At 45.8% G+C, this 22,851-nt stretch overlaps 1 protein-coding gene across 4 annotated transcripts in view; it reads left to right on the top strand.

Annotated features, from left to right (window-relative positions):
- The first annotated feature begins 425 nt into the window (after positions 1-425).
- KANK1 (KN motif and ankyrin repeat domains 1) overlaps positions 426-22,851 on the top strand; it is a 211,230-nt gene continuing 188,804 nt past the window's right edge. For 3 of the 4 annotated variants that reach the window (XR_008424132.1, XM_053907782.1, XM_053907780.1), the window contains exon 1: positions 427-545. The gene's annotated coding sequence lies outside the window, so the exon portion shown is untranslated. Of the gene's footprint in view, positions 546-22,851 lie in introns of all 4 variants that reach the window. The other variant, XM_053907781.1, reaches the window with a different exon arrangement.

Below are 22,851 nucleotides of genomic sequence, written 5' to 3'. Positions count from 1 at the left end.
CCTCCCCGTCGGAGACGGTAGGTGGGAACCGACTCAAGTTTCACTGCGGGTGGAACTTTCGCGGCCTCGGGGAGAAGAGCAAACAGCCGTGGGCGGCAGGTGCGTGCCGGGCGGCGGGGGCTCCCCCGCACGCCGCTGGCAGGACAGGGGCCAGCGGGCAGGGGTGAGGCGGAGGTGCGCGAAGGTGCCTCGTGGGACGAGTGGAGTGGCCGCGGCGCGCAGGCGCACTGGGGCCCGCCCGCCGGCCGGGTCCCGGGGTACAAAGAAGCGCCGCGCAGGGCAGGGGTCCCCGGCGGTCTCCGGAGCCGCCCGGGGCTCCCTCCCGCCCCGCGCCGGGACGCAGCCGCCGTCGCTTCCCGCCTGGGGACGGAGGCTGGCCGGACTCCCGCGACTCCTCCGTCCCTGCGGCGGCTGCAGTCCGTTTCGGGGTTTAATTCTGGCGCTTGCTCGCCGGCGCCGGCTCCGCCCTCCGCGCCCCGCCCCCTCCTCCGAGGTCCCGGAGCCGCGGCCGGCCGGGCGCCGCAGGTTGGGGAGCGCGCCTGGAGGTGAGTGAGCCGGCGCTGCGCGGGGCCCGGTGCCGGGCCGGGTGGGCGAGGGGGGTGCGGGCCCTGACCCCCGCGGCGGCCCCGCAAACTTGGCGCGCGCCCCGGGGCGCCCGGCGGCGGCGGCGGGGGCGGAGGGCAGCCCCGCGGGCTCGCGCTCGCCCTGCCTCCCCCCGCGGCCCTGGGGCGGGCCTAGGGACGGGGTCCGAGAGGGTGGCTGGGGCTGCGCGGCCGGCCGGCTTTGGCGCGCGCTGCGGCCGTGGGGGGGGGGGGGGGGGGGCTCGGCCGGTCGGGGCAGCGGGGAAGTCCGGGCGGGGGACGGGAGGGTGCGGACGCACGGCGCTGGGGTACCCTCGGGTCCTGTGCGAGCCCGGGACGGGGTGCAGGACCCTCCCCGCGGCGTCAGCGGGTGAAGTTCGCGGTTCCGCTCCGCAGGGGGAGTGGCGGTGGACCCCTTCCTCTGTGTATCCCAGAGCGGCAGGTGGTCTCGGCCGCGCTCAGCCGACTCCGAGATGGCTCCGGCCGGGGTCGGAGGGGTCGGGAGGTGGGGGAAGGGCGGGAGAGCCCGGGGCCTCCGGGGCCTCCGGGGCCGGACCCTGGCCAGCGCGGCGCGGGCTCCTGGGCGATCCGGAGCGTCAGGTCAGGGAGGGTGCGAGCGGAGTTGGTCCCCGACGCCCCCTCTCCCCGGCCGCTTCAGCAAACCCGCGCATCCTGCGCTCTGGGCAGCCACCACCCCTTGCCCACTCTCCCCCGCACCCCCCATCTGGGTTCCCGGGGAGCTTTGGGAGACAGCTCCTGGTGGTGGGTCCTGCGGGTTAGTGGGAGCCGCGCTGCCCCGGGGTGATGGGTGACGGCTTGGGCCGAGTTAGCGTTAAAATCAATCTGTGGCGTCCCCCAGCGCTCGCTGCCTGCACCTCCTCTCTACGAGGTTCGTCTCGTTGGATTAATTAATGAAATCTATCTGCAGGAGAACCCAACGAACAAGGAGGGGTAATCCTCCAAACGTGTAATTGTGCAGTTTCTTGTCCCGCCTCCATTCCGCCCCCCCACCCCCACCCCTCCTCGCACCTCTGAGTTGGATGGAAATCAGGACCTGTTTCCTCTTTTTTTAATTCACGGGTTTAGTCAGTTTGATTCTTAGGTGGTGCTTAGCTGTTCACCTGCTAATTGCTCCTTTCATCCAACCTTCTCTAGTAAAAAGTGGGGCACTCCCACGTTTTAGTTATTTAAAAAAAAAAATCGAGATCTAATAAGCAGGCCATAAATACGCTCTTTTAAAAAAAAAGTACAGTTCCGTGGTTTTTAGTATATTCGCCAAGTTCTACCGTTATCACTAATTCCAGAACAGTTTTTGTCACCCCTCCAAAGAAACCCCATCCCCATGAGCACTTTTCATTTCACCTTCCCTCAGCCTCCCTCTCTCCTGTTAAGGTGAGGTTTTCCCAAGGTAGAGATTGAATTAGAAACTTGGGTTCTTTTTTAATAGATTTGGGGCTGTTAATAGTAGGGGCTGTCTCGTGGTGGGATTAATGTCTAAAGATGCAGGAGAGCCTCAGGCCATTGGCGGAATGGTGGCCTCCTTTGAAGACACACTGGAGGGATGCGTTTTTCCCCCTGGGGGCACAAGGATGCTTTAGCGCACTTTGTGAAACTCCAGTTGAGGCTCCACCTCTGCAAAAGTGAGTTCTGTCTATGTGTGTGTTTTGGGGGGAAAGGTGATAGAACAAAAGAGGAGTGCAGTTTTAAAAATAGTTTTCTTTTAAATCATCTAAACTGGCCCCAAGGAAAGAAACCACAGGCAAATGGCCCTTGGAATCGATACAGTCAAGACTTGGGTTCATTTTGTGATGTCAGCATTTACTCACAAATAGTTTCATGAGCTGATGTGCTCTTCTGTTTACCACCTAGTTCAGAGGAGGAGCGGAGGGGGTGTAGTGGGAGAAAAATCAAGGCAATGGGGAGGGGGCAGGAGCAGAGCTAAAAGGGGCAGTGCATTTGGCAGCTGAGGCCTGTAGGGTGAGCAGGTTCAGAAGCCGCGAGGGGAGATGGGAGATGTCCGTGAAAATCGCAGACTTGTCCCTCGGGCGTTTGTTGGATTATTTGTGCATGTTTTAAAAATCGCATTTCAGGGAGCAGAGGTGAAGCTGTCTAAGCTACCCAACAGCCTCCCCACTTCTCTTCTGCCCTGCAATCAAACCAAGAAGTCAAGTTGGTTTCAAATGTTGGGGGACATTTTATGATTCTTTTGCACCTTGCATGTTGCATGTGTGGCTCTGCTTAATGCCAATTGTTGAAGGAATCGTTAAACTGTAACATACCAATTTGGTGAATTTTCACAGTGAACCTAAACCTAGAATGCACACTGAGATCAAGAGAGAGTGTTGCCATATTGTGGGGGACTCCTGCTCTGTTCAGGTCATTTTTTCTTCCCAGGGTACCCACTGTTGCCACTACAGATCAGTTTTGCCTGTTGTCATGCTCTCTATGCATGGTATCATCTAATACATTGCTTTTTGTTGTTGTTTGTTTTTAGTCTGGCTTCTTTCAAAATGATGTTGGTGAGTTTTACTGATGTTGCAAGTGGCTGTAATTCACTCATCTTTGCTGTGCAATATTCCATCGTGATCATACCCCAAATTACTTACCCGTCCTGGGATTGATGGGTGTTTTGGTAGTTTCCAGATTCTGTCTATGGCCCGTAGCCTGGCTGTGAACGTTTTAGCACATGTACACATTGGGTTTGAGTGTATACTTAAAATTGTTGAGTTCTAAACTGTTAAGTTTAGCAGACACTGCTGAACAGAAGCCCAAGCGATCGTGTGGTTTGTATTTGCACTAGCAGTGTGTGAGAGTTCTGTCCTGTTGTAAATTGCAAAAGCAGTAAATCTACAGAGTTTTGCAAATGGACAAAAGGTGACCCGTATTTACCCCATTCCAGGAGCTGGATTATTTCAGCTGTGTTTCCTTCCAGTGCATTTCCATGTCTGCTCGATTTTGTATTTTCTCTTAAAGTATATCTCCATGTTGCTTTAGTCTCCATGACTTTCTAATTCCTGCACACATCCACAACCCCATGGACAGGTTTCCAGTTAATAATCCCCCCATAACTGGCAATGATTGTTAATTTTTTGGACTTGTACTGGTATATATTACTGCAGAAATCATCTTTATGCATATAGTTCCCCCCCCCCCCCTTTTTGGATTATTTCACAAACTAGAGACTTTTTTTTTCATGGCTGTGGATACATGTAGTTCACCTACTACCTGCAGAATCGAGCTGTCCTTGAATCTAGTACCCAGCTGATGAGAGAAATCTTTAAATTACTAATACGTTACCTACGAAAAGGTATCTAATTGGTTTGTAATGTAATTCTCAAAGTAATGGTGACTTTGACCCTGATAACCCTATTCAAGTGTAAATGCAACTATTGTAATTTCATTGGCCAGTCACATACAATTTTTCTTTATATGATGCTTTTTGCAAAGGTACTGAGCTAGGAGTTTTAGGGGATACAAGAGGAATCATACCATTAAATAGCTGGTTGTCCAGAAATTCTATGTAAGAATTAAAAACACTAGACAGAATCCTTATAGGAAACACAGGAGTGTTTAGTTCACTTAAATAGTGAATACTTCTATGAGCTCTGAGACAAGAGATCTTTTTTGCCTGGATGATTGGGATTGGCTTTCCTGAAAGGTACTACTTGAGCAGAGCTTTAAGGGAGCCTTAGAAATTGACAAGGGAGCAGATATCTCTGAAGAAAATATCACCAAACCATTTGAAGAAGAGAGATTAACAGGGCACAGGCCATTCTGGACAGTGGGGATGATGCTGGTCTCCTACCATTCTTTCTCTGGAAGATCGTGAAAATCGGTGAAATAATATAAAGGCAGAAAAAAAGATGAGAGCTTTTTGGGAAAAAAAACTTTAAAATTTTTTTTTGTTTAACAGAGAGAGAGAGAGCGAGAGCTCAAGTTGGGGAGAGGCAGAGAGAGAGAGGGAGATAAAGAATCTGAAGCAGGCTCCAGGTTCCGGAGCCTGTCCGCACAGAGCCGGGTGCAGGGCTTGAACCCACGGACCACAAAATCATCACCTGCGCCAAAGTCAGGTGCGTAACCAACTGAGCCAGCCACCCAGGTGCCCCTGGGAGAATATATTTTTACTTTAAAGTCCGTATCATGGGGTTCGATTGTGAACACCTGCCACAGATTTTTTGTCCAGTGATCATTTCTTTGCCTGATTGATGGCTCTTCCCTCCTCTTGGCTCTCAAAATGCAGCAAAAATTGCTCTGAGGTGAAGACCACTCCACCAACTTGCACATAGAATAAGCTAGTATCCATTTACCTTTAGTGAAAATTATGTTTCTATTTTCTACAAGGCCCCAGTGGGGAAAGTCAGACGCTTAGACCCTCCCAGAGTTCATGGCAAGTGGGGAGATAGAAAGATACAGAGTTGTAGTAGGAGGGCAGAAGGGTGGGATTTTCTGATACTCATGGCTCATTCTGGTGGCGTAAGGGGCGGAAAGACAACCAGGCTGGCTCAGTTACAAGCCGCTGGACAAAGAGTATAATCTCAAGGTGCCATTCACCTGAGTGACCTCACTCTGTGACCTAAGCATGTGACTGACCTGTTAAGCACTACCAGACTGCCTCGCTTATTCAAAAGCTGTGGCCTGCATTGCAATGCCCTTTGCTTTACTCCCCACCTGTATTCATTTTTCAAGGCCCGGTCTCCTTCAATATCCTACAGACCTCTCCGCTGTGTGGCCTTTGGCACAGTTACTGAACCTCTCTGTGTTTCAGTTTCCCATCCATAAGAAGCGGGTAATAAAAGCCCTCCCCTCGTGTGGTTATTTGAAGATTAAATGAGTTAAAAACCTTACGGAGCGTTTGGAAAGCTACCTGGTACACTGTGAACACTAAACACATTTGCTGTCGTTTTAGTTTTCCATACCTTTCTGAAGTTATATTTGTACATAAAATAATGCAAACAACAAAGACATTTACAATGAAAACAAACACCCTTCACTCTTGGGTGCCTGTTCAGCTCCAGTCTCAGGTGTTCCTGTTAAGTCCTGTTTTTAGTTCTTTTGGTGGTTGTTGTGTAGCAAATTACCTTAAACAATTATTTCAATGGTGTTTGGGATTCCGTGGGTTATAGAGTCAGGCAGGGCTTGGCCGCTGCTTGTGGTGTTGATGGAGGTCTCTGTGTGGCACTCCACTGCCAAATTGGCTGGTCTGGAGGGTCCAAGGAGGTTTTGCGCCAATGCCCCAGGCCTTGGCCGGGATGGCCGGGAGACCAGGCTCCGTGTTGACTGTTTGCCAGAGTATTACTAAACATGGGGACTTCAGCATGGTGGCCCCAGGTAGTTGGACTGGTGGCCTGGCCACCAGCTTCCTTCATGTATTAATCAGCGTTCCTCAGAGAAACTGAACAAATAGGATGTGCATATATTTCTTTAAAAAAAAGATATATTTTAAGGAGTTTGGCTGACAGGGTTATGGAAGCTGCTGAGGCCAAAATCTGCAGTGTGGACCAGCAGACTGGAGACCCAGGAGAGCAGGTGGTGCAGATGAAGACCAAAGCAGTCTACTGGAGAATGCTCTCCTGTTTGGGGAAGCTGATCTTTTTGTTCCATTCAGGCCATCAACTGATTGGGTGTGGCCCGCCCACGTTATAGAGAGCAGTCTGCTTTACCTAATGTTCACTGATTAAAACGTTAATCTCATCCAAAAATACTCTCCAGATGGACAAATGCAATTAACTTGAGCTAGAATGCCTCAAGAGAACCAGTTGGAAGCTACCTAGCCTTAGAAGTTACATGACTTTCCTTTCACCAAACTCTATCCATTGGATCAGTCAGAAGCCTGCTCAGACTCGAAGGGGAGGAAACATGAATGTGCCACTCGATGGGAAGAGTGTCGACAAATTTGGAACCTTTTTAAACTGCCACAATCTACACGTGATTTCAACAAATTTGAAAAAAGGGTATTAATAATACCCCTTACCTCTCTTCTCTTCCTCTCCCCTCTACCTCCCAATTTTATTAGATATTCCCTAATTTTTATCTAGTGATTTTTAGTTCTCTTTTTTTCCATTTACCTTTATGATTTTAAATAAAGCATTCCATACTTGACAAGGCCATGGAGAAATGGAAAACTAAGGTTTGTTGAGAGAGTGTGTGTGTGTGTGTGTGTGTGTGTGTGTGTGTGTGTGTGTTTCAGCAATGGAAAAGAACAGAACTGTCGAGGAGGAAAGCCTAACAGTGGGGCTCTTATTAAAACACTGCAGGCACTAGACGTGTGAATTGCTCGTCAGCGTGTCCCCCGGTGAGCATAGCAGGTGACCTAATCCAACTGTTTTTATTTTCTAGCTTTGGCCTTTAAACTCTGATACCTGTTTGCCTTTTTCTTCCTTGAGCTTTATGTTTAAAGTCTGAATGATGAAAGCAAATGATATTCTCACTGATGAAGAATCTTGAAACATGTACGTGGTTGAGTTGTGTGTTTGTGTACGGATGTACAGACCAGAAAAACCTATTAGAACTAAATATCCTCATGCTTTTTTCATTACAGAAGCAATCAGTTAATTGGGAACAGTTATGTATTTCTGGTAATGTCAGGAACCCTGTAGCTCTGTTGGAAGTTTTTTTTTTTTTTTTTTTTTTTTTTTAATTAGTTAATGGAATTGAGCAATGGGGCTTAGCTTAACACTCAGAAGACATACTAATCCCTTTTTATAATTACCTGGTCCCCAGAGAAGCACTCAGGAACTTCTGTTGTTGAGGGTTCACATTTATTGTGTGTTGCAGATAAAACTCCTTTTTTATATAGTTTTTGGCTTGATTATAGGTAAGAATGTAAATGTGTGGATGCCTGCATTACATTTTTGGCTAAATTTGTTTAGCTTCCTGTTGGTAATTCTGACTGGTTTCACCCATTGACCTTGGGGAAAATATGAAAAAATAACTAGAGTAAGGGTAGAAATGAAGCTGACTTCACCCTCCCTCTTTCTCTCTCCCTCTCCCTCCCTTCTTCCTCCTCTCCCTCCCACTTCTCTCCCCCCTCCTCGTCGTCAACAGAACTGCTCTCTGCTATAAAAATAACTACTTAACCCCCGCTTGTTCTATAAATAAAATAAAATAAAATAAAACAAAGGGGTGCCTGGCTGGCTCAGCCCATTGGGCATTGGCTCAGGTCATGATCTCACAGTTGGTGAGTTCGATCCCTGCATTGGGCTCTGCGCCTGGAGTCTGCTTCAGATACTGTATCTCCCTCTCTCTGCCTCCCCCATGTGCATGCTCTCTGTCTCTCTAGATGAATTAAATAAAATAAAAACAGCTTAAGAGCAGCCCTTTTTAGGGGTGGTGATTGTCTGTACTATATGATGCTATTTGCCACTTGGCTGCCAAATACTTGCTCATTTCCCTTTCCCCAAACAGAGCCACGGACCCAAGCCTCTCATCTTGGTATCCCATGGCTTTCAAGTCCCTACTCATGGCCCTGGAGTATCCATCTAATATCAAAGACTCCTTTGGTCAATGTTTGGACTTTAATACATGGTCTCACAGAGTGTGTCCTCTGTGTCTGGCTTCTTTCACTGCATGTTGTGTTCGTAAGATTGATCCGCGTTGTTTGTGTGGCTATGGATTGTTCTTTTCGTGGTTTCATTGTATTCTCTCGTGTGCCTATACCACTGTTGAATCCATCCTCCTGGAGACGTGCGTTGGGTCATTTGTTTCCACTTCGGGACCAGCATGGACAGTGCTGTCATGAACAGATTTGTGCATGTGTTCTGGTGAACGTATGTATACATTTCTGTTGGATGCATGTCTGGGAGTGGGGTTGCTGGGCTGCACAATTCTGAGGTGGAGATTGCCGTGGGATGCAGTGGGATGGTTGTATTCATTTAAATGCCCAGCAGTTGTGAGTTCTAGTTGTTCTAAAGCTTCTTCTTCTCCATTGTCTTATTTTAACCAGTTGTAAATATGCATTATTGAATCCCCCAGACTAGTAAAGTGAGCACCTCAAAAAAGCGCTCATAGGATTTTATGTTACAGCATAGCGAGAGAGAAGAGATTAGGCGAGTTACAGAATTCATCTAGAGGGCTCCTCGGTGGCTCAGTCATTTAAGCATCCGACTTTGGCTCAGGTCACGATCTCTCAGTTCATGGGTTCGAGCCCGGCGTTGGGCTCTGTGTGGGCAGCCTGGAGCCTGCTTCAGAATTCTGTGTCTCCCTCTCTTCCTGCCCCTCCCCCACTCAGCCTCCCTCTCGCTCACTCGCTCTGTGTCTCAAAAATAAATATTAAAAAAAAAAATTCACCTAGAGATTTCGTGTCCACTTTTTAACTGCTCTAGCCGTTCTGTTTCTCCGTGCTATAAAATTCCGTTCTCGTGGGATTTTTCTCTTTTAATTTGGTAGGAGATGCAGGTCAAGGGATTCACTATTAATAGAAGTAAACAAAACTTTACGAATAAACTCTGCAGGAGAATTAAGGCATTCGGTATATTTGAAGACTGAGATTTTGCTCACCTCATGATAGCCTTCGAACTTTTCTGGTTAAGTTGAGCTACTGATGTCTGCCACTGACCACGACATATCTGTAGGAGAATTCTGGAGTTGGCCGGGAATTAAATTTCCACAAGGAAAAGCGAAAGAAAACATGAGCTCTTGGTGCAGAATTTTTAAAGGCAACAAAAAAAGAGAAAGGGGTTGTCAACCCAGGGAGACATTGGATATTGTGTAACATCAGTGGCGTGCTAAGTTGTTGCCATTTCTTTAGAAAAACAAAACGAGTTCCTTTTGATGAAAGGTAACATGTGATTTGATGTGCTAGACTTTGTTGCGATTTACTTCTTGTTGGCCTTTTGAAACTTCATCCCTCAGCCTCTACTCAAGGTACCTGTTTTATCTTTTCCATTGTTTCTTTGTGAGGATTGTGTCCTTAGGAATGCAGCCCCCGCTTTGTAGTTATTCAGTGCAAATGTTTTCTCCTTTTAAGTATCAAGGGGTGGGGGGTGTTGCTGGTCAGGGGGTAGACACTATTTGTCTTCAGGACCTTTAAGGTATTTGAGACTGTGTGGCATCTTGGTGGCAAGATGAAATCCTGGGTGGCTTAGCCTGAGTGTCTTTGGGAAACCCAGGCTTCTGACCTTGAGAGCTGAGTAAGACTTCTCTGCCTCCAGAGACACCCCCCCCCCCCTTTGATCTCCTTTCAGAGTTAACAGTTCAAGAGTCAGGGGGGAGTTGACTCAATCCATATCTGGGAGAGGAGGTCAGGCCAGCAATGATTGGAGTTTACTTCCTACAACTCCGTTTCTTAATCGAGGCAGGGTTTTATTATTATTATTATTATTATTATTATTATTATTTTTATTTTTGAGAAAGAGATGAACGGGGGAGGGGCAGAGAGAGAGGGAGACACAGAATCGGAAGCAGGCTCCAGGCTCTGAGCCATCAGCCCAGAGCCCGACGCGGGGCTCGAACTCACGGGCCGCGAGATCGTGACCTGAGCCGAAGTCGGACGCCCAACCGACTGAGCCACCCAGGCGCCTCTAGGCAGGGTTTCAGTAACAGTTGGGAGAAGCAGTGCAAATATTCACTGCTATGGAAGTTGCTGTATATTGTTTAAAAAAAAAAATTGTTTTTTTTTTTTTTAAGTTGAGGGAATTCCAGACTAATCCTCTCATGAAGTCATGTGAACTTGTGTTCTGATAGGTTTTCGTTGGGGGGAAGGGATGGGAGAATTGTTGGCGATGCTGAGAATGACCGAGGTATGGGTGAGTGGGAGGCACTGGCCAGAGGAACAGCGGGGGCTTGTTAGGGAGTGATCAAATAGAAGGGGACAGGCTAGCTTGTGCTCTGTGGGCATTCAGAAGTATTCGCGGCATGCATATGCATCATTATATCCCTAACATGCCAAGGCCGCCATATCTGCACGAAGGTCTGAAAGGTGTCAGTGGATCGGGCATCACCATGGTTTAGGTACTCGCTGTGTGGTAACTTTTTTATCCTTTACTCAATCAGGAATTCTGTGTTTCCATCCGCTGAAGTTGAAACATTTGGGTTGAAAAGAGATTTGTCCTAACAAGATTTGAGACACACACACACACACACACCCCACTGCCAGCCATGCATCTGAGTCCCGTTTTGTTCCCTACAGCCTTCTGTGTGTGTGTGTGTGTGTGTGTGTGTGTGTGTGAACTTGGAGCCATGAGGGTACTCTTAAGTTACTCTTCCCAAGTTCAATGGACTCTGTTTTGTCAGAAGTGTTATTTTTTTAATTCAGTTCCCATTTGTTTGTGGCTCTTGGGGCAATGTGATCTCTTCAGTATGAAAACAAAGCAGCAACTTCAGCACTATATACAAATGAGAAGTGTAGGTACTGGCACAAGAATAGACACTCCGATGAATGAAACAGAATAGAGAACCCAGAAATGGACCCACAAACATAAGACCAACTAATCTTTGACAAAGCAGGAAGGAATATCCAATGGAATAAAGACAGTCTCTTCAGCAAGTGGTGCTGGGAAAACTGGACAGCGACATGCAGAAAAATGAACATGGACCACTTTCTTATACCAGACACAAAAGAAACTCAAAATGGATGAAAGACCTCAATGTAAGACAGGAAGCCATCAAAATCCTCGAGGAGAAAGTGGGCAAAAACCTCTTTGACCTTGGCCACAGCAAGTTCTTACTCAACACGTCTCCAGAGGCAAGGGAAACAAAAGCAAAAATGAACTATTGGGACCTCATCAAAATAAAAAGCTTCTGCACAAAGCAGGAAATAATCAACAAAACTAAAAGGCAACTGACAGAATGGGAGAAGATATTTGCAAATTGACATACCAGATAAAAGGTTAGTATCCAAAAATCTACAAAGAACGTATCAAACTCAACACCCAAAAAACAAATAATCCAGTGAAGAAATGGGCAAAAGACACGAATAGACACTTCTCCAAAGAAGACATCCAGATGGCCAACCGACACATGAAAAAATGCTCAACATCACTCATCATCAGGGAAATACAAATCAAAACCACAATGAGATACCACCTCACCCCTGTCAGAATGGCTAACATGAACAACTCAGGCGACAACAGATGTTGGCGAGGATGAGGAGAAAGGGGATCTCTTTTGCATGATTGGTGGGAATGCAAGCTGGTGCATCCACTCTGGAAAACAGTATGGAGGTTTCTCAAAAAACTAAAAATAGAACTGCGCTATGACCCAGCAATTGTATTACTAGGCATTTATCCAAGGGATACAGGGACACCTGCACCCCCGTGTTTATGGCAGCACTATCAACAATAGCCACGGTATGGAAAGAGCCAATGGATGAATGGATAAAGAAAACGTGGTATATACATACAGTAGAGTATTACTCAGCGATCGAAAAGAATGAAATCTTGCCATTTGCAACTACGTGGATGGAACCCAGAGGGTATTATGCTAAGTGAAATTAGAGAAAGACAAAAATCATATGACTTCACTCATATGAGGACTTTAAGAGACAAAACAGGTGAACATAAGGGAAGGGCAACAAAAATAATATAAAAACAGGGAGGGGGACAAAACAAAAGAGACTCATAAATATGGAGAACAAGCTGAGGGTTGCTGGAGGGGTTGTGGGAGGGGGGATGGGATAAATGGGTAAGGGCCACTAAGGAGTCTACTCCTGAAATCATTGTTGCACTACATGCTAACTAATTTGGATGTAAATTTTAAAAACTAAAAAATAAAGTTAAAAAAAAAATTGGAAGTGTAGAATAGGGCAGGACCAAGGTACGGGAAAAAGGCAGGAGCAAATGGAAGAAAGAGGTGAGGTGCCCGAAGACCTCCTCCTGTCCCCTCACTTCTGGGGAAAGACTCAAATGTTTAGGTGGCAGGACACAACTTTCCATGCATTATTTGTCCCTTTCTTTCCGGGAGAGTTGTATTTAATAGAGAAAGTGAATGGTCTCTTGTTGCTTGTTTTTTAGGTTTATTTAAGCCAACCTCCGGAAAGGAGAGGCTACTGTTGGGGATAATCATGAGAAACCAGGGGAACCTGATGGGAAGACCTTCGTTTTCCTTTAATGAAATCCCTTTTGCTCATAAAGTTCTTGCACACCTTCCAGAGAACAGTATTGCCCACTCAGAATCGGTGCTCCGGCATCTGGGCTCGGTTCTGCCTGCTTCTGGGAAGGGCGGCCAGAGGTTTACCTCTTGAAGTCAGGGGTGAATAAGAAGCTTGAGATCTCTGAACCAGCCCAGAACCAGTAAATAAAGCAGCTTTACTACAATGGGGAAAAAAAGTCCCTCTTTCCTGTCCACACCTTTGCAAGCAAGAGGAGGAAATACTGCTTAAGGGCTTGACGTGTATATAGTTGATGAATCATTTTCTTGGGAACTTGCTCTTTCCAAGAAAAAGTGTTGTGAACCTTGGGCCTCACATCCAGTTTGACCAAATAACAGTGCTCACCTGTTAATCTGATCTGAGTCCTGACCTCAAGCTGTTGTTCACAGTTGATGTCCATTTTAGCCTGGGTTCCAGGCTGGCTAGGGGTGCAGAATCCGTGGAAAATGTGCCTCATTCTCACTAGCTCCCTTTCTCTCCTTGACCCTCCATGGCCCAGGACAGCCTTTTCTTTCTCACTTTCTTCCCTGGTTTTGACCTTTATTTTTGGACTGGTGAGGTTAAATGGGTCTGACTCAATACAGGGCAGTGGTCAAGAGCCTGGGCTCTGGAGTCTCAATTAGATGTTTATTTATTTTTGAGAGAGAGACCGCCTGAGTGGGGGAGGAGCAGAGAGAGGAAGACACAGAATCTGAAACAGGATCCACACTCTGAGCTGTCAGCACAGAGCCCGATGCGGGGCTCAAACCGACAAACCTTGAGATCTTGACCTGAGCAGAAGTCAGACTCGGTCGACTAAGCCACCCAGTCGCCCCTAGAGTCTCAGTTCTTAAGCTTCCTGTCAGGTGTATATTTCCTTTGCCTCCGTGTGTCTGAAAAGAATATGATTCTGCCCTGGTGTTGAAGTGTATGTAGCTTGGTGGGGAGGGGAGGAAGCGGGGAGGGTAGATAAGGGAAGAAACGTCTAGGATATGGTTATTTCCTGACTGTAAACCCCTCCTGGAATAACACCTCAAAAAAGCCATCCTGTTTGCTTATGGCCAGAGGAGCAGAGAAAGGGCCATTGTGGCACACAGTGGATCAAAGAAGAACCCTGGGAACAAGTAAAAGGGAGAGACCCGGATCCCGCAGGAGCCCCCAACTCTGAGAAGTGCCACCACCCTTCTCTCTCTGCAGGGTCTTGCAGGATTGTGGCCAAGCCAGATCATGTGTCTCTGCCTGTGACTTGAGGGTGAGGAGAGGTACGGGGCAGAGGAGCCCGGATGATCAGCAAGGTAGTAGCCTTGTGAGCCAGGCTGAGCTTTGTTAAAATCTGGATCACTCGAGAAGCCTGTTGCCCTGCCTGCTGCCACAGCCAGGGAAACTTTTGCAGGTTGTTTAGGATAACGGGATTCCAGGTAATTGCTGTTGGTCACTGAGGTTGGGGTGCTCGTGTCTGGAAGCACTGGGAAGGCAACAAATGAGATCCGGTCCTGGGACCCCAGGTTAGCGCTCCGTGCATCGCTTCTGGGAAGTAACTCCCTACGGATGCTGCTTACACAGAGCAGTGCTGGAAGCATGTTCTGGGACTACCAAGGGCTGGTGGTACAAACCACTCGCCATTTATAATCGTGCTTCTAGGATAGAATGCATAAATACACTTGATATAAACACACATAAATGCGCCCACTACTGGTTGTTAAATTGGCGATCGATTGTATCTGAAGATAGCGTGAATGAAGATAGTAATGAAGGGGAATGAAGTTAGTAACATTGTGTTGAGAGTCCCAGGCCTGTGTAAAGGCTGGGTCTGTTGAGTTAACTAGTGAACTTTTCCTTCTTTTTTTTTTTTTTTTTTTAATTTTGTAATGTTTATTTATTTATTTTTTCAACGTTTTTTATTTATTTTTGGGACAGAGAGAGACAGAGCATGAACGGGGGAGGGGCAGAGAGAGAGGGAGACACAGAATCGGAAACAGGCTCCAGGCTCCGAGCCATCAGCCCAGAGTCTGACGCGGGGCTCGAACTCACGGACCGCGAGATCGTGACCTGGCTGAAGTCGGACGCTTAACCGACTGCGCCACCCAGGCGCCCCTGTAATGTTTATTTTTGAGAGAGAGACAGAGTGTGAACAGGGGAGGGGCAGAAGGAGGGGGAGACACAGAATGTGAAGTAGGCTCCAGGCTGAGCTGTTAGCACAGAGCCCGATGTGGGGCTTGAACCCACCGACCGTGAGATTGACCTGAGCTGAAGGTGGAAGCTTAACTGACTAAAACACCCAGGTGCCCCTACTAGTTAACTTTTCTTAAATCAGGTGACTATATGGAGCCCAGACGATTGGGTCTTTTTCTCGCAGCAACGTGTACTCTTTTGCCTGTTCTCATGTTCATTAAAATCAAGAACTTTGATTTAGCAGTACAAGGAAGAGGGGAAAGATAAGTCATAAGGTAGACGATATTTGTCATATCCAACAAGCAGCTTGTCTGGAATGTGTCAGGAGCAGCTACAAATCAACAAGAAAAACAAAACCTAATTTTAAAAATGAGCAGAAGGGCATTCTGTGTCAGTGGTCATCAGGAAAATGCACGTTAGGGGTGCCTGGGTGGCTCAGTCGGTTGAGCGTCCGACTTTGGCTCAGGTCATGATCTCGCAGTTCATGGGTTCGAGCCCCGCGTTGGGCTCTGTGCGGACAGCTCGGTGCCTGGAGCCTGCTTTGGATTCTTTGTCTCCCTCTCTCTCTGCCCTTCTTTGGCTTGCATGCTTGTGTGTGCGCTCTCTCTCAAAAATAATAAAAAATTTAAAAAGGAAAATGCAAGTTAAAACTGCTGTAAGATACCAACACATAGTCAAAAGACTGAAGTAAAAAAAAAAAAAAAAAACAAAATCAGGGGCGCCTGGGTGGCTCAGTCGGTTGAGTGTCTGACTTCCGCTCAGGTCATGATCTCGCGGTTGACAAGGTCGAGCCCTGCGTCTGGCTCTGACAGCTCAGAGCCAGGAACCTGCTTCAGATTCTGTGTCTCCCTCTCTCTCTGCCCCTTTCCTGCTCATGCTGTGTCTCTCTTTGTGCCAAAAATAAATATTAAAAAAATTTTTTTAAATAAAAACAAAACAACCCCCCCCCCCCCCAAAACCCTGATAGCCAAATCTTAATGGAGGTATGGAAGAGCTCAAACTCTCAAGAACTTCTGATAGACGTACAAATTGGTTTGACCACTTTGGACCTACTGGAAAGCTAGACAAAGACATGTTCTGTGACTCAGTAATTATATTCCTAGATACATATGCCCACCAGGAATGAGTGCAGCTGTGCACCAGAAGCACTTGCAAAAGGTTCATAATAGAAGGATAGTAAGATAAGAGAAACTGTCCAAATGCCCATGGACAGGTAGATAAATTGTGGCACGGTTGTGTAGTAAAATATTACACAGCAATGAAAAAGAATAAATGCTATACAGAACAACATGATGAATGTTGATACATTATATTGAGTAATTAAAAAAATTTTTAACATTGGTTTTTGAGAGAGAGAGAGACAGACAGACAGTGTGAGTTGGGGAGGGGCAGAGAGAGAGGGAGACCCAGAATCCGAAGCAGGCTTTGGGCTCTGAGCTGTCAGCACAGAGCCCGATGTGGGGCTCGAACCCATGAGCTATGAGATCATGACTTGAGCTGAAGTCAGATGCTTAGCTGACTGAGCCACCCAGGCGCCCCTATATTGAGTAACTTCATTACTGTATTGAATAAAGGAAGCCATAAATGTACACATTGTGTGATTGCTTTTATATGAAGAGGCAAAATCAATGCTGAATAGAAGAATAGGGTGGGGGGGAGGTGCATGGGGATGTACTGACTAGGGAAGGACAGCGGGGGCTTCTGGGATCCTGATGATGCCTACTTTGATGTGTGGTTGTTGATGACATGTGTTCATTTGTAAGAATTCATCATGATTAATATTTAAGGTTTATAATTTTACTGTATGCGTGTTATTCCTTCATTGTAAAAGTTCCCTGAGATCTAACACTTCTAAATTAAAAAAAAAACACAAGATTTACAGCAAACCAGCTAGGCTTATTGGCTACAAAAAGAGAGAAACTCACTTAAACTGGCTTAATCAAAGCAGCATCAACAGTAAGGAGTTTGTTGGAGGGAACCCAGTAAAACCGCAAAACGTAGTAGTCCAGCCAGCCCTCCTGGGAACTGGGGGCTTAGGAAGTTGATTCTTAAGTTGTTGGGCACTCGGGGGAGCTGGTCTCCAGCATACAGACCACCTTTCTCTGCTTCTAGCCCTCTCTCCCTCCGTGTTGATAAGCTTGGCCTCTGCTTCCTTTTTTCTCCCTGGGAATAGGAGTCGTTGTGGTCCAGTCAGCTGTGGCCAGGGGGGCTGGGATCTCATAGGAAACAGAGTCACCAAGGCTAAAGAAGGGTGGATTTTTTTTTTTTTTTTAAGGGAAATGTGTGTGGGAAGAAAATGGTGCCATCTTGTATGTGTTCTCCTGCCCCAGTTGGTCAAGAGCAGGGAAAAAGAGTCCCCAGGAAATTCTTTACTGCCTTACAACCAAATCAGACTCTTGTGTTTGCTTCCTGACTGGAAGCAGGAACCCCAGCAGTTTGATCCTGATTTTTGCAAAGTCTTCCTGAGCTAAGCTTTACCAAGGTCTCCCACAAACTAGCCTTGCAGAAGGACCTGTTGCCTTGTATCATTTAGGGACTATAGAATAGTTGCCCAAATGGATTGAAGATTCACACCTTGTGGATATAACTTTTATCCAGTTGTGGCAAACCGTGATCCTAACTTGATTTGAAATTAGTAATGCAAATAGCCTTCCTGATATCTACTATGGACGTGCTAACCGTGATAGAGTGAACAGCGGCCCCCAGATTCAGGACTTTTCAAGGCAGAGTACAGCATTATCTCTCTCCCACTCTCCGGGGTCAGCTTACTCATAGTAAGTGTTCTGAGTTTCTCTGGGTGTCCAGCTTGCCAAAACCCCATCATGAATTTGCAAGAGGTGGTGTTGAATATTTTTCCTTCAGCAAGGAAGCTTTTAAGTGAATTTATGTATGTTGTCATCAGAGTACCTATGAGAGCAGTCTTGAAGCTTTTCTTGGGCTTCTGGAAGAAAGTTTGAGAGATCTAATTTTCATCAAGTCCTGTTTTAATTGATGATTTGAAAAACTACGGTCATCATCGAGTCTTGCTCATATTGGTAAGATTTGCGGGCAGAGCCTAGTACAGAAAAGCTAAAGTGAACGTGGACTTTTTGGGGAATGATTTCTGCATCCCATAAAATCATGGACAGTTACATTTCCTTGCTTTGCTGGGCCGCTGATTTGCCGGTTGAGTTTATAGCCTTGATTCTTTTATCAGCTAGAGATTAATTACCTGCCTGTGGAAGGGTGTGCCGTTGACGGTAATCTTCCCTGAATCTCCCGTTGTTCTCAATAAGGTGTTCTAAAGGTCAAACAAGTAACTTAAGTTTCCTTCCCCCTCTCTAAAGCACATATTTAAAAGGTAAAAATTTTAATTAGAAAAGACATGATTTTCAGTTTATTATATGAGGTAGGTGGTTACCATGGAAATTCATTGGCAGTAAGGCTTAAATGTCTTGCTACTTTGATTAGGTTGCCCTAGGTATTAATTCCATTGATCATTAAAACATTACTTTTTAATTTTTTTATTTTTTTAAGTTTATTTTGAGAGCAAGAGAGAGAACACAAGCTAGGGGAAGGGCAGAGAGAGGGGGGAGAGAGAATCCTAAGCAGGCTCTGCTCTGTCAGTGAGGAGCCTGACCCAGGGCTTGATCTCACAAACTGGGATCATGACCTGAGCCAAAATCAAGTTGGATGTTTGACTGACTGAGCCACCCAGGTGCCCCAATTAAAACATTTTTTTAAAAAAAAGAAATAGTTTCATCTCTCAGCTTAGGCTACATGATGCTCAGTAACTTAAAACAACCTATTTAAATTTTTTTTAATGTTTATTTTTGAGAGACAGAGTGTGTGTGTGGGCGGGGGGCGAGCAGAGAGGGAGACACAGAATCCGAAGCAGGCTTCAGGCTCTGAGCTGTCAGCACAGAGCCCAACGTGGGGCTCAAACCCACGAACTGCGAGATCATGACCTGAGCCAAAGCCGGACACTTAACTGACTAAGCCACCCTTAAACAACATATTTTAATTTCTTGTTCACATTATATGACAGCGATGGCTCTGCTCCACAGGTCTCATTTATTCTAGCTCTAGATCTGGGCTCAATGACGTGAGCCCACTCCACTCTGGGGTGTTATCTCATGGTAGAGGGTGAGAAAGAGAATGAACAATCCATTCATAACTATTAATGATTGTGTTGATGTGTCCATTCTCACATTCAGGTGTCTCAAGCAAGTCACATGGCTAAACCTACCAACAGTGTGTTTGGGAAGTATAATTAATTCTTCCATCTGGAGACACTATAGGTCACTTGACAATGGGAAGTGTATCCTTTTATAGGAAGGGCAGCAGATAATTGAAACAACAACATAATCTACCGCCATGGAAAACTATATTTAATTCTAAGAGGTTTAATGGCCTGTCTGCTGATTCTGAAACAGTGTTTAGAATTGATTACATCTGTATTTTGGGGTTGGTTTTGAAAAAGTTCTGCTTCAGAGATCTGCCTACATACGGAAAACTGGGTCTAGTTTTTATACAGGACGGATTAATCTTTTATGAGTTGGAGAGCTGTACCCACAATTTGGTAACTTTCCACTCACTGTTTCTCAAGGGTCTACATCCATATTTTACTCTGTAAATTACTCTTGACTTTCATCTCTGGATGTTTTTCTATGTGTTACTGCTATCTTACTGGTCGATTGTGTTTTGTTTAATTGCCTGAATTAATACAGTTTTGGCAGCCGCTCAAAGGTGGATGATGCTGTAAAGAGAATAATAGAGATGAGCCTTTTGGAGAAACTAAAATGTATGAGGGCTTAGTGAATCTGTCTTGGTATTTTTCTTTCAAAAGTGAAACTGCTGAGCTGTTGCTAATACCCTTACTGGGGAATGTCTGTCTTAGCGTTTAAAAAGGACAAAAATCGGAAACCTTTGAAGAAAGATCGCAAATTATAATTGAACTCACTGCGAGGTATAAAACTTCAGTGCCTTGAGTGGTCATGCTCCATCCACATATTGGGGAGATTTAGAACCCTTTTTGGGGGGTGGGCAGGGGATTTTGGTCACAGCCTTCTTATGGAGTAGGGGCTGTCTATGTAGGCAAGAGTCATGCATAGTTCCTATAATTTTTATTAGAATGCTGAAGTGTCTTCTGATGGGTTGATTTTTATTTTATTTTTTTTAATGTTTATTTATTTTTGAAAGAGACAGAGACAGAATGCCAGTGGGTTAGGGGCAGAGAGAGAGGGAGACACAGAATCTGAAGCAGGCTCCAGGCTCCGAGCTGTCAGCACAGAGCCCGAAGCAGGGCTCAAACTCACAAGCTGTGAGATCCTGACTTGAGCGGAAGTCAGACGCTCAACCCACTAACCCACCCAGGCGCCCCTGATTGGTTGATTTTTAAAAAACATGAGATGTAATCGACATACATTAATTTTAGCTGTGTAATAGAATGACTCAATATTTGTATATTTTGCCAAATTATCACTACACTAAGTTTAACTGACCTCCATCACCACATGTAGCTACAAATTTCTTTTCCATATGATGAGAACTTCTATTGTTTTTAAGTTTTTAATTTTAATTACAGTTAACATACATGTGTGAGATGAGTTTCAGGTGTACAGCATAGTGATTCAGCAGTCCCATACATTACTCTGTGCTCGTCATGATGTATATATATATATATATATATATACTCTTTAATCCCCATCACCTATCCCACCCTCCCCCCCCCCCAGCCCCCCGGCCCCACCCCGGCCCCAGCCTTCCCTCTGCTAACCATCTGTTTGTTCTCTAGAGTTAAGAGTCTGTTTCTTGGTTTGTCTCTTTCTCTTTTTTCCTTTGTGCATTTGTCTCTCAAATTCCACGTTGGAACGAAATCATAAGGTATTTCTCTTTCTCGGACTTACTTCACTTAGCATCATACTCTGTAGATCCATCCATGTTGTTGCAAATGGCAAGGTCTCATTCTTTTTATGGTTGAGTAATACTCGTGTGTGTGTGTGTGTGTGTGTGTGTGTGTGTGTGTGTGTGTGTGTGTTTACCACATCTTCTTTATCCATTCATCTATGGATTGGCACTTGGGCTGCTTCCATAATTTGGGTATTGTACATAATGCTGCAATAAGCTTGGGGGTGCTTGTATCCCTTTGAATTAGCTTTTCTGTATCCTTTGGGTAAATACCCATTAATGCGATTACCAGATCTAGGGTAGTTATATTTTTAACTTTTTGAGGAACCTCCAGACTGTTTCCCAGAGTGGCTGCACCAGTTGTGTTCCCACCAACAGTGCAAGAGGGTTCCTTTTTCTTTACATACTCACCAACACTTGTTTTCTTATATTTTTGATTTTAGCCATTCTGACAGGTGTGAGGGGCTACTGTAGTTTTGATTTGCATTTCCTGGATGATGAATGATGTTGAGCATCTTGTCATGTGTCCTTTGGGGTGATGAGAACTTTTGAGATCTGCTCTCCTCAACTTTCACATACATAGTATTACAAACCATAATTGGTTGGCTTTTAAGGTAAGTGGGCCAACCTGAAGTGAGTAACACTTAAGCGGCCCTAAGTATCAATGAAAACTTGAGAAATCGTGTCCGTTTCTGAAATTCTACAGGATGTTATACATCAGTCTCCTCAAAATACTGGGTAGTTGTGATGCTGCTTTTCCTTTCACTCTAATTTCTCTTATTGACCTGGCACGTGTTCTGTCCTTAGGTCACATTATTGAGGATTAGGAAATAGTGTAAGATCTCTGTGGCCTCTCTCAGTAGACTCCCCTTTTTTCAGTAGTTCTTTTTGCTTTAATTTATAATGTTTATTTTATTTCTGACAGAGAGAGAGAGACAGGATCAGAGGCAACTCCAGGCTCTGAGCTGTCAACACAGAGCCTGACACGGGGCTTGATCCCACGGTCTGCAAGATCGTGACCTGAGCTGAAATGAGATGCTTAACCAAATGAGCCACCCAGGTGCCCCCAACAGTGGTTCTTGAAAAACAAAGGTCAGATGGTGGTGCTTCTCTGCTCTAACCCTCTGTTGGCTTCCTGTTTCCATAAGAGGAAAAGTTCTTACAGTGCACTCCAGGCCTCTTTTGACCCGGTCCCTTGGTACTGTCTAACTTCCTATCCTGTACCACTCCCTGCCCTGGCCTGACGGCGCTGGCCCCGTGGTCTTCCTCGAGCTTGCTTGTGTATGTCCCCTTAGGGCCTGTGTCCTGGCTGCCTCCTCTGCCCCTGCAGTGTTCTTCTCATGCCCTTGCCTGCTCGTGCTGGGTCCTTGCTCCAATGTTACCATCTCAGGACCTTGACTGTGGGTTGTGATTTGAAATCGGCCCTCTCTTGCCATCCTTCGTTCTCCGTGACTGAGCCCTTCCTTATATTTTTTCCCACAGCGTAATAACAGATTATGTAACTTGCCTCTTAGGTTTATTGTTTATTGTCTATCTACCACAGTGTAATATGGCCTTCCCCAGGGTAGGGCTCTTTATCTGGTTTGTTGGCTCACGTATACCAAACTCTTAAACCCAGGAAACATAGAAGGCACGTAATAGGTTTTTGTTGAATGAGCTGCTAATAGGGTTCACTGTGAATCCCTCATATAAGGAAATGTATGTTTCACTTCCTGTTAGGAGAAAGACATCCATTTCCCTGATGAGCAGGGACTTTTAATTTTTTTCCACAGTTAGGAAAATTGTACAACTCATCATACTTTTTTGCTCTGGCCACAGGATGCCAGGAACCCAGTTTGATGCTTGGTTCAGCCCCAGTATGTATATAAAATACTACAGTCCATCTTCCCCTATCCCCTTTCCCCAGGAAAGGGGAGAAGTTGATGAAACTGTCTTGGAGTTCATTTTATTTATTGACAATAACTGTGCCTTTTACTGGTAGACCCTTCAAGTCCTCTTTGGATGCCAGTGGCGTATAAGAATTCAGATCCACTCTGCCAAGGAGAAGTAGTTTACAGAAGAGATTTGTTTCTCTTAGCTGGTAGCTGGCTTACTTTTGGACTTCAGGTTGGCGCCCCTGCATCAGGTAGTGAGCGCTATGGGTTC

This window comes from Panthera pardus, unplaced genomic scaffold (genome assembly GCF_024362965.1).
Source record: "Panthera pardus isolate Hobbes unplaced genomic scaffold, ASM2436296v1 HiC_scaffold_20, whole genome shotgun sequence".
Lineage (NCBI taxonomy): Eukaryota > Metazoa > Chordata > Mammalia > Carnivora > Felidae > Panthera > Panthera pardus.
This window is presented reverse-complemented; position numbering and strand designations above follow the sequence as displayed.